The following is a 13,010-nucleotide window of genomic DNA, read 5'->3' as shown; positions in this document are numbered from 1 at the left end:
CAATGCTGTGCCATCACGTTCTGTAACAAAAAGTGTAAACGGTTTGCTGTAACATGGTGTCGCTAGAACTGGTGCTTGACATAAAGCTTTCTTTAATTCTTCAAAAGCCTGTGTGTGTTCCTGATTCCAAGGGAGGACAGTCGAGGTCGCTGCCTCCTGCGTTGTTAACTGAATGAGTGGTTTAGCTAGAAATGCATACTGGGGAATCCATTGTCTGCAGTACGAGGTGAGGCCTATGAAGGCCCGCACTTCCTTTTGTGTCTGGGGTTGCGGCATATTTACAATTAACTGAATGCGATCGGGAGTGAGCTGTCTCCCCACTTTGGACAGCAAGTGCCCAAGGTACACCACTTGCTGAACACAGAATTGTAGCTTCGAAGGAGACACCTTGTGTCCCTTGTCGGCCAGGAAATGTAAAACTGTCAGTGATGCTCGTTCACATTCGGGTTCGCTTCGTGCGGTGATCAGCAGATCATCGACGTATTGCAGTAAGGCAGTATTAACTGGCATTATGATACAATCAAGTTGTCTTTTCAGTGCTTGACTATAGATGCTGGGGCTTTCTGTGAATCCTTGAGGTGCGCGTGAAAATTTGAAACTTCGTCCATTTAAACTGAATCCGAAGAGATATTGGCTCTCTGGATCAATAGGCACACTGAAGAAGGCGTTCTTGAGATCAATTACAGTAAAGAACGTTGCTTCTGAATCAATAGCAGTCAATAGGGAAGAGATATCGGGGACCACAGGGTACTGTGGAACAATACATTTATTCAGTTCTCTTAAATCAATCACCAGCCGATATACTGGCGGTGCATTGGGATCAGTACGTTTAAGAATCGGAATGATGGGTGAATTACAGATATTGGAGTCGGTCTCTACGACCACTCCTTGGACTATGAGCTCTTCAATGATTTTCAGTAAAGCCACTACAGCATCGGGTGGTAACTTGTATTGTCTGATTCTGGGTAAAACAACACCTGCCTTGAGTGTAACACGGTATGGTGTGATATGCATACAACCTACATCGGTTGGGCCTTTTGCCCACAAGTGATCTGGTACCTTTTTCAATCTGACATCAAACTCTCGCAAAACATAATGACCCTTGAAATCCCGCAGAAAGAGTCTAACTCCCTCCGGGGAACAGCATATTATAGCTCCTAGAGCCTTCAAAGTCTTTATTCCTAACAGATTTTCTGGACATGATTTCGTAAGTAACAAGTCTGTAACACGTGATAATGGACCCACAGCCAGGGGAACGGGTTGCGATACCTCATTTACGATAGGCTGTCCTGAAAAACCAAGGGAAACATTCTGTGAGCCTGAGAGGGGTGCCCCTGGGACTTCATCATGGCTGATTGTGGTGCGACTTGCCCCTGTGTCAATTAAAAACTTTCTGTCTTTTCCCAATACTTGACTGTGTACATAAGGACCTTCTTGATCTACAGGAATTTCAATAAGAGGCAAACCACCTTCCCTCTCTAGGCTGTTTCATGTGTATCGTGGATAATCGGGGTATGCAGACTGGGCATACTGGTACATCTGTTGCGAAACTTGCTGAGTTGCGGCAATGGGCTGTGGCTGTGGTACCGCTACTGTCTGTGCTGCATGTGATGAAGCATGCATAGGCTGTGTATTCTGCATGGGCTGTTCGTGCTGTGAGGTCTGTTGGTGACCAGGGTCTTGCCTAGGCGGATGCGGTCTTTCTTTTGTCTTACCTTTCGCTATGTTATGTTTCAGAACTGGGCATTCGTGTACGTAGTGGCCTGGCTGCTTGCAATAATTACATGTCCCTTTAACGGGAGCTGTAGCGTGACCTGTCTGGGTTGTACCCTTTCTCTGACCGTCGGCTGGAACCGACTGGGCTACTAACATTTTCATTTTCGTGTCTTTCATGCGTTTCTGTTCCTGATCTTGTTCTTCTCTAATTCTGTTCTGATGGTATTGGAGCATCTGTAACATCTGGGATGGCGTATTTGCCTGCCAAGTACTTTCAACTTTGTACACACGGTTCTTAACTAATGGCAGGGAATTCTCGACTAGTTTTGATACAAAAAGATGCGGATATGACTCGCTACTTGGTTTAAGGCCACTATTAATAATGAAACATTTCTCGAATCTTGAATAGAAGTCACTAGTATCTTCATCATGTTTCTGTTTACAGGACGAGATGGCATCCCAATCTTCCTTTCTGGTTGTCAATAATCTTGGCAGAACCTGTACTATCAAACCTGGTAATGCTTTAGTTTTCTCCCCAAGGCCTACCCCTGGGACACGTTTACTCTCTTCGTCTTCTATTTCTGCCCATACAATCTTTTTCTCTCCTACCTCCCATTCTTTTTCCTTGAGTTTCTCATAGATGCCCGTGGGCAACAGTACCTTTAACATTTTCATGATATCTTCATATGTGTAATCCCCCATCAGTAACATGTCTTTAAGTTCTCTGTGAAAACCTGCAGGGTCTTTATCATGACACGGGACTAGTTTCTTCATTTCTAACAGTTCTAACTTGGTCAGGGGTGTGTGTACATACACACGTTTCAGAGTATGATCGGTACCCATGACTGGATGTACTTCTCGTAAGGGGTTCTGACTTTCAATGCCATGCAGACGTTCCATATGATACATTTTTCTTTCTGGGGGCGGAGCGGGAACATATTCGGAGCTTACAAAAGTGTTATATCTGTGTCGTTGTTCTAGAATTATTTGAATTAGTTTGGTGCTTAAACCTCTCCATCTATCCATGAGTAGTGCTTCTAATGTATCGTGTAAGGGACCTGGATCAGAATGTTGGTTTCTGTATTTCGTGAGGAGATGCTGAATCATGTATACACCTGCTAATTTCTGTTCGTCTGGGGAAAGGTTCAAGAATGTCTGTGCTACGGTGTCATCATTATATATGTCTGGATTGTCAGCCCATAATACTGCTGACCGAGCTAGTTCTTGTTCATCCATAGAATTGAGTACATGGTACCCCATTCGGTCTCGAAGCCTTTTATCGGTCTCCTGGAACTGATGTTCAGTAGAATTCGGATTGGTTAGGCCAGAGAAAAAAACTCTCTTGCTTTCTGGACGAATGCCCTTCCTAAGGTAAGTTCCCTTGCCTACATACGCTATCGTATCTGTAGTTTTTTCTGGTTCTTCAGGGTCTTCTTCCCCCTCGGAGGAAGCCTTTTCTTTCTCTTCTTTGTGTATGTCTATCACTGCTTTTCTTATTTTCTTGTACATACTGGCTATGCAGGTCCCCTTGTCGTGTTTTCCTTCAGATATATTTTGACCCCACTTGTTTAGTGCATCTAATTCACTCTGATCTGTCCCAGGCCTGTCTCGTTCTCTTATTAGGCAATTTATGAAAAAACGTAGTATCTGTGCTTGAACGTCAACTTTCTGATGCTCCATGGCATCCTTAATACTGTCAGGGTCTACCCCAGTCTGAACAAACTGATATATTCCATCTAGGCGCTCCTTCATTCCTGCAAAGAACAGCAGGAAATCAGTAGCAGATCGTAACCGTAGTGATGCCATCATCATTCTATCATCTTTGCCTGGTACTGGATCATATCTGCAAACTGAAAGGGTTTCCTTGAGTATGTCAAGGCGGGGTGACTTGAACGTGAGAGGACTCTGCATATCCCTAAGATTTACTCGGTGCGTTAATGGCGGGGTCCGATAACCCCCGGTCGCACCTCCTGAGGCGGAGGCTTGGGCATTATCTCTCTGTGGAGTCTGTATCTGAACTTGAATTTGTCTTTTAGTAGGGTCAGGTAGACGTGGTTTCGGTAGATCAATTTTAGGTACGGGAAGTGGTGGAGCTGATGGAACAGGGGGGACCTGTCGTGGTACTGGCGGAATATGGTCTTGGGGCGGGTTACCACCCCCGTCCCCGTCGGTAGGCAGGGCACGAACAGGCAGATTGGTGTAAGCGGGTGCTACATCCTCTAGATAGGAATTCAGGAATATGTCTTTAGTGGTCCTATGAGTTACTTTAGTGGGAACCAATGGTGGCGGCAGATTTTTCGGTATTTCCGAAATGGCCTCAGGGGAACCCTCGGTCGCGAGATACATACCGTTCACGAGATTGTTTCGTGCACGGTCTACTTGCTCTACCTTTACTCGAATCCCTTCAGTGACTAATTCGTTTTCTTGAGCTTTATCTGATTCTTTAAGTCTGTCTTCTCTACGAAGTGCTTTTTCTGTACGCTTATGTGATTCCTTACGCCAAAATTCTATGGCGTCTTTCTGAGATTGTCTAGCTTTCTTTTTCCATAATGCTTCTTCTACTTTCATGATGCACTCGGCATCCCATGTTCCGGTAGCGGGCCATCTGTGTCTTTCGTCTAGATGTTTAGTATAATCGGCCCATAAATCTAGATACAATATGGCATCTATGCCATGTTTATGGTACATGAAGTTTCCAGGAGTGTCCCTGGGGGGGATAGGAATTTCTTCCTCTAGTATCCCTTTCCTCGTTCCTATCTGCTTTAACTTGTTAAAAAACGGCATCTTGCTTACTTAGTACTGAGTGCTTAATCCTTACTGCTTAAATCTAGACACAGCTAGTTACACAAGAACACAATAATGCACATTAAAACAGTCACTCATACAACGACATTAATCACAGGAAAAACATTTAAGAACACATATGACTACCCCCTACACTGGATGTACTGCTAAACAGCACAGATACACTGCTTAGCACAGTGCAAGAACTAGACTCATCGGATATACTGCTAAACAGTACAGATACACTGTCTAAAACAGTGCAGACCGGACTTGTGTACCCAAACCCGTCTAGATACGTCCCAGCAATGGTACTCACCGGGAAGCACGGAAAACTGAAGGCCTCGGAAAACTCGACTGGACTGGACCGGACTCAACTCGACTCGACACGTGGATACTTCGGAAAACTGGTGGGCCTCTTGACACCTCGGACCTTGCTTCTTTCGGCTAGGCTCTGGTCGGGATCCTCCGCACTCCTTACCGCCTCGTCTGGGTACTGATCGCAGTCTTCGTCACCTCCGTGGGCCAGAGGGAGATACAGGAAATCCTGCCGGTACGCGTAGTTTCAGTCTAGCTGATGGCAGGGGACAGAGCGTGCAACGCACCAACCGGCGCGTAAGGTGGGGGAGGGGTCCCTATTCGGGCGCCAGAATGACGTAAATATTTAATTTACCATCTTAATTTCTATGCAGGTAAGTACTTAATCAATAATAACTCAGATCGGAAGAAAGAAGACAGAGTCCGTGGTGTTAGAGTTCTTAGGGGTTTTTATTCCTTAAAGAGGAATGGTCATGACCAGGATATCAGGTTCTGACCACCACACGGGTGTCAGAAGGGATAGAGCCAACTTTTATTGACAATACATAGCTTATATACTTAATTTACATCATAGAAAGCAATATAGTAGGCGTAACAGCTGAGAGGAGACAAGATAACAGCATCCACGTGTTACTAGTACGTAATCAGGAGGCGTGAACTAGGCGTGAACTGGAGGTGTGTGCTAGAAACGTCACAGGTAGGTGTCACAGGTGGGTGGCACTAAACAGAAATGTTGTAATGTCAGCAGAAATCGGAAGCTTGGATGCGCGCGCAGCTGCATGACGTGGGAATGACGTGAAGCTGGAGGGTGCTGGGGACTTGACATTTGATTTAACGGAAAGAGACAGAAGTCTGGCATGTCAGATCAACTTGTACTTCTATCATATCTGATATCTGGTGTTTAGGAACTGAGCTATCTGGGCGGAAAGGTCTCTGGGGCAGAAGCTATTCTATACTGACTGTGAGTGCGTGTATAAGCGCCTAAGTGTCTGCATGAGAAGCGTGGGGGCATGGGCCTTCCAGGGTAGCATGGTAACAGGAGCAATGAATTACTTGCATAGAAGACAGTGTGGCCTGGCCCTTTCGCTCTGCAGCTGGGGGAATGTTTACTTAAGCTAGTAGGCAGGAATGTATTTTCGAGGAGCGGAACAGATAATTCGAAGGTTGAAGTCAGTCTTGGCAGGCAGCAGGCTGAGCTGAGCGCGATGGGCCGCGCTGGAAGTAAGTCAGAGTTCACGGGTACAGAGGCAGCCTGGGCTGAGGCTTTCAGAGTCAGAAGCCAGAAAAAAGGTTCGATGGCAGAAATTCAGGGCCTACTCAGCCAAAGCTGAAAAACGTGAAAGTACACCACAAAAAGACGTTGGCATGGCATACTTAGGAACGGACTATTCAACCCATTCAGGGTGGGTCTGAAAGAGGACATGTTAACGTTGGACGCAAATGTATTTGCGTCTTCATAGCTGGCACAGGAGGGAAGTTACAGGCAGTTTAAGCTGATACATGGAGTCGGTGGGGTACACGATAGGGAACATAACTTGACCAAAAATTTATATTTCCTCAGGGTACTTGTGGTAACTGACTCTGACTAACCAGTCTTAGAGCCAGTGCTATGCTAAAAGACACTTAGAATACAGTTAAAACACCTACATACACTAGGGAACACTATGCGTCGGGGTACCCCGGTGATAACCATGGCCTCCTCTGTAAGCTCCTAGTACATAATAGGGCAGGGGGATCAAAACTACCTCTTAAACGCGCCACAGGGTATGTTTGCACACCTGAGAAGGAAGGGAGAGGGCCTTAGGTGACATGTGTGCAAACACACCCTGTGGCCATGTTAATTTAGAGGATAAAGTCCCCTTGAATTCTGAGTGTCCCTTGGGTCAAACTAGCCCACCAGGTATCTCCAGGTAGCGCCACGGTGTTGCGTTGCACAGAAGTGTTAAAAAGAGAATAGCCTAGACCACCTCTCTGCAACGCAGTGCAGTGGTGCTTACTGGAAGCACCTGGTGGACTAGTTGCCCCCAGGTTTCCTCAGGATTGAAAGGGAATTATTCCCCCAACTTACAACGCGACACAGGGTGTGTTTGCACACAGCACCTCAGGCCCTGTCTCTCCCTTCACCACTGTGTAAACGCGCCCTGTGGCCTTTTTAAGTGAATCCTGAGGGTCCAAAAGGTCCAACTAGCCCACTAGGTACCTCCAGTAAGCGCCAAATAGCTGCGTTGCAGATAGGTGTAAAAAGGGGCACGGCCTAGACCACCTCCCTTCCCCACTGTGTAAACGCGCCCTGTGGCCGTTTTAAGTTTGGAGATTAAGTCCCCTTGAATCCTGAGGGTCCCTACGGTCCAACTAGCCCACTAGGTACTTCCAGTAAGCGCCACAGAGCTGTGTTGCAGAGAGATGTAAAAAGGGGCCTAGACCACCTCTGCAACGCAGTGCAGTGGCGCTTACTGGAAGCATCTGGTGGGCTAGTTGGAGAAGTGTGGCTCAGGGGTTAGAGGCGGCAGACCCGGAAGCTTAGACCGGCCCTGGACCAGGGTTCAATTCCCCGCCTCGGGGGTCTTGGGCTAAAAATTCCACGGACTCGATAATTCTCGCTCCGGTGCCTTCTCGACTCACGGGTTCACACTCTGCGACTCTGGGCAATAGCTTGCTTAATCTCCACAACGGCCCCTCGCGGCGGGATGCCTGGCTTTCACCTTGTGGATACCCTGCCGGGGTTATCTCACAGGGGAATACCAGGACGGGTTCCCTAAGCAAGCGCCGGGACACCCACTGCGGGTAGCTGTGCGCTATATAAGCTCAAATACATTTACATTTACATTTAGTTGGTCCCCAGGGTCCCTCAGGATCGTACAATTCTAGGGACAGAAAAAGAGAAAGAATAAAAACAATTCAAGGGACAGAAAAAGAGAAAGAATAAAAAATCCTGCTAACAACAGAAGAACTACAGAGGTCACTCAGAGATCAATGCTGATTATTATTACAAATATTCCATCAAGTTAATTGTCTCCAAAAACTCAAAGTAGTTCTCCCTTAAGAACTACTTTGAGTTTTATGGAGACAATTAACCTGATGTGATTTCAAATGTATAATTTTTAATGGATTGCACTATCCAAGCCTGAGCTGGTCTTAACTTGTTTAAATAAATTGTATATGTTTACTTTGCATTTTCGCATTTTTATTAATTCTGCATTTCCCTGTGTGCTGTTTCAAAATGTTGCATTAGTGTTTTGTACTGTTATTGAGCTGAATGAATGCCTGGGTTTACAATTTCCAAAGGGGAATCTATTTTCTGACATTTGTCGCTTGGTACCGTACTGCTTTGGTTTTTTGGGTCCCTCTCTTTTATTAGAGACTGAGAATAGTCTCATTCCAAGGTTGAGTTTAAGGTGAAGTAACAGGGTAATGTGAGACACCTACAAGTTGCTTTATAAACCGATTTTCAACTAGATGAGGCAAATCACATCCACATGGCCCTATATCTTTGTACGATTCAAAGCTTACCCCAGAGCCTGTGATTGGTAGATTTGCAGGGCTGTGCTTGCTGGTTAAAACTGCGATCTATATGCCATCTTAGAAATGCACCTCACAATTTGCTCCAGTTTAAGCCTATGCTGGGTGCCGTCACTTATGACATTTCAAATGACATCACTGATGACATCATACACAGAACCATTCACACACCCACTCACACCCCATTGAACGTCTCATACACCTTCTCCCATTCACATACAGCTAATCATATCTATTCACAGAGCCATGCAAGCACTCACACACCCACTTACTGATCCATAGAGCCACTCATACATACACTCACTGATAAAGTCACTCACTTAATCACTAACTTAACCAAAGAGCCACTCATTTACCGCTAACTCAGTCATACAGTCAATTACATGCTTAATCATCCATGCAGCTTCTTGCACACCTACTCACTCAACTATAAGGTCACTCACACAGCCATTCAGATACTCATTCACTCACTCACTCACTTACTCATACATATACTAACACATGTGTCTGCAGCAAGGACATAAACACACGATGGTAATCGAAAAACCATCGAAGCCCAACAATGCCAGAAACAGATTTACATTGTGAGAACTGTTCTAGGGAACTTGCTATTTTATTCCCTGACTGGCTTCGGCCACTAAAGTATCTGTTTTGAGGCTAGCCTAACATTTACTGGCAAACGTTTAGTGCCAGATGTGTTGGATTTACCAATGCGCATTTGTGAAAGAGGCAAATGCTCTGATTTATATCTTTAATTTTTCATCTTCGGAATCCTCCAGTGTATCTTTTTAGTTGTGGCGTCTAAAAATACATATGCGTCTTAGAGTTTAACCAGTCATATCCCTTAGTATGTGTATGTAGTTGTCTCTTATCACTAGTGTTTGCAGTGGACCTTTGTACTCTCTACCACCCCTATGTGACCCTTAGAGTATTTCCAGTCATATCCCTCCTGTGTAGATAGAAGATAACTCTAATGACTAGTATCCTATGTGATTTTTAGATTGTATCCATGTGTATCCCCTCCCTGTGTTTAGAGATATAGCTTTAACGACTAGTCGCCTATGTGACTGTTGGAGTATAGCCAGGTGTATCCCTTCCCCTGTGTGAAGAGATAACCCTATTCACTAGAACAAAAAGAAATGTGTTCCTTATGTAACGTAACTGATTCTATGGAAAGTGCTTTGATAACATGTAACGGAACTGATGCTATGTAAAGCGCTCTGATAACCTAATCGGTTCAAGTTCGCGCTATATAAAACTCTAAAAATAAATAAATAAAAAATAAAAAATAAATAAATAAATGTGCTAACTCACCTATACAACCAGGAACACAGGCACACACTCACCCATACAGCCACTCTCACATTTATTCACTCACATTTACTCACTCACCCATTCAACACGTATGCACTCACTCTCCAATAGAGCCATTCACAAATCCCATCACTCACCTATACAGCCTCTCACATACCCACTCATTCATCCATACACCACTGACATACCCACTCAATTACTCACAGTCACACATACCCTCACCCACTTAGCCATCAGCTACTCACACACCCACTCACACACCATTACAGCCCCTCATCCACTCTCAGATACCCACTCACACATGTATACATACAGCCAAACAGCCCCTCACATAATATGTGTTAGAAATAGTGTCAATCATTAGTAGTACACAAAGTTTATTAATTTAACATTTATAGTATCTATCCTACTATATATCTTTAACTCTCAAAAACATTTAGAAAACACTCACACTCAATGGATGATATCATTTGAGGTACCATCATTGCTGTCACTGACCATGTCATGAGTGATGTAATATGTAAGGTCACAAGCAGTGCAATGTGGGGGCACAAGTTATAGTTAGCTCGGGTAACTATACCTGCTGAATTTCAATTGTTTTGTATGATCAAAATCAGAGCCTAACTAATGTCCCTGTAACCTTTGTTTTTTCCAGTGAATTTCCTCGATTTATGTTATTCTATATTTTAACTATAACGTCCCTGTATCATTTGTTTTTTTGTGCATTTCTATGGTGTTTAATTCTATTTCCTAACTATAAATTTCCTGTAACCTTTGTTTTTTGAGTGAATCTATAAATATACATATCATTGCTCATAGTGACGTTATAGTTAGGTGATGGTATAAGAAAAGAACCAGCATTTAGATACCCACAATATATTAATTGCACCTTGTCATGCACTGCATATGGTCATATATTTTGCTTCACTCATGACGCCTCAAATGACATAACTGATGACATCAGCCAATAACTGTATGGGTGTTCTACATGTTTTGAGGGCTGGGAGTAAGTTAACCTTTTAAGAACAGGACATATCCTGTAAAAGTAGTTGACTGATACATGGACGTTGTTTACTATTGTGCAATAGAGATTACATAGATGTCAATTCACTTAGATTTAAAGGATGCCACCCTCTTTTAACTTGCAATCTTACTTGCCTGAGAAACACATAGCCGAAAAGTTTATCTAGTAAAATTGCATTAATACTTGCGAATGATGTGAGTCCTTCACAAATAATAAGGATGTAAAAGTGTTGATGATGAAACTTGAAGGGTCCCCCTTGCAAAGTACATTAAGTGGGCCCACCATCCCAGACCCAGTCAGGAGCTCTCAGGCCAGGGGCCAACCACCCTGCACAGTGCAGGAAGGGGAACCCTGAAGCTTGGGGGGACCCCCGTCCCACAGGGGATGTGGCGGCTAATGTTGCACTGCTGGTCTGCAGTTATCTTTTTATTGGGAGACAAGTACCCCATTGTATCACTTGACTCTCCTTGATAGTGAAGCGGAGAAGTCCAAGTCCTGCTCAGGGGAGGTGGTGTGGGCTAGCAACCCCAGAAAAACATTCAATAAATCATTATCCAGTCAATATATTTTCTTACAAAAAGGAAACATACTTTGATTACATGCACAGTAGGCAGGTAACAGAGCCGCGATGACTGACTGCTGTGTTCTGAGACGTAGTCTCCTCCTACCAGAGTACATTATATGTTCCTGCCATGCAACACAACAAAACTGTATCCAGTAGCAGTGGCAGAGATGCAGAAGTGCTGTGATTCTCTTGTTCTGCGGATCACTACAGGAGACCGGTCTCCTCTTCTTGCATGGAGATGAGGCATGTTTATAAAGTGCATGCTGTTGGAGTACCATGCACCATGCATAAAGGAGACCTGAGGCATTGTGGAATACAAGAGAGCCATCCTTTTTCAGCCATCTAGGACTGTGGTTTAGCTGTGGAGTGACAGCATTGAGCTCGGACGGTCCACTGCAGTGTCGGCCTGTGGTCTACTGGGCACGTGGGACGGACCAACGGACCTAAGGTAGGTCGACATAGAGCACAAGGTGGTGGGCCCAACCTACGGGGCTGGAGGCAGCTCATGGGTCTCAATGTATGCAACCAAAGTCACCGAAACAAGCCAGGAGTGTTCCAACCATTCAGATCATACCGAAACAATGCAAAAAAGCATCCCAGAGTTATGTTGCAGGTCGGAGAGAGAAGAGGATATTGGCAAGTACTAACTTAGCATCTGCTACTAGGGAAGGACCGTCCATGGATATTACTGAGTCTGTCCATTAACTTTGCTCAACTGGATACTTTTGTAGATGAAGGCGGAGCTCAGGCTGCCAGTGATCAATTCCAGATGCAATACCTCTCATTAATCAGCCAGCCCAGATCCCCCCTTATTGTTGTAATGCCTACAACATCCCTGGACACACCAGGGAAATCTTAGTACTATTCCTTGTTTCAGAAACTGACCCCCAAAGCAAGCTCAGTATAGGCTTGGACTGTCCTAAGTTTGCTAGAGCAACCAAAGATAGCCCAGATTAAGGCAGTGCCTATACCGGACCTACCAGTATAAGCAAGGTCATAAGGTAATGTAGGGCTGGCCGATATCCTCAAAACAATAATTATAGGTCAAGGATTGGCACAGGCTAAGCAACAAGATTTACATCAGGGAGACCCGAAAGGGAGCGCATCATTAGGAATTAATAATGCAGAGCCTTATTTAGACACTACATCTGGGTCACTACGACCATTGTTGAAAGCAATTTTACTGGCGATTCACAGGCGGAAAATACAGCAAGCATGGGACACTGAAACAGTTAATCAAAAACTGTCTAAAATTGAGGAAATCCTGGTACAGCGACCTAAATATCTACTGGAGGCTGAGCAAAGGATTTCTGATCTCAAAGACCAATTTCAAAGATTTGATAAGAATATTCTACCAGAATTAAACAACCTACAGCAGCTGGAAACTAAAGTGGGGGTGCTGGAAAACCAATTGTGACACAGTAATTAAAGATGTATTAGTATTCCAGAGGGAATTGAGATGCAGGGGGATAGTCAGAGTGTCCCCCAGCTGATGAATCTTCTCATTAAGAAATGTATATTGCCAACACTGACTGATTTATCCATAATGAGAGCACACAGGGCTCAGGCCCAGTGCTCAGTGGATGCCGAATACCCATGGATGATAGTTGTGAATTTTGCAGATTTCTACATAAAATAATAGATTCTGGCGACAGCAATCTGTCTAAAATCATTTGCTATCCTGGACAATGCTTTTATGAGAGTGTTTTCGGACATGGCCTTGGTGACAGCCCAGCGCTGGAAAGCACAGGGTCTTATTCAAGAATTTAAGCG

This window comes from Lissotriton vulgaris, chromosome 4_1, assembly GCF_964263255.1.
Source record: "Lissotriton vulgaris chromosome 4_1, aLisVul1.2, whole genome shotgun sequence".
Taxonomy (NCBI): Eukaryota; Metazoa; Chordata; class Amphibia; order Caudata; family Salamandridae; genus Lissotriton; species Lissotriton vulgaris.
Note: the sequence above shows the minus strand (reverse complement) of the source record.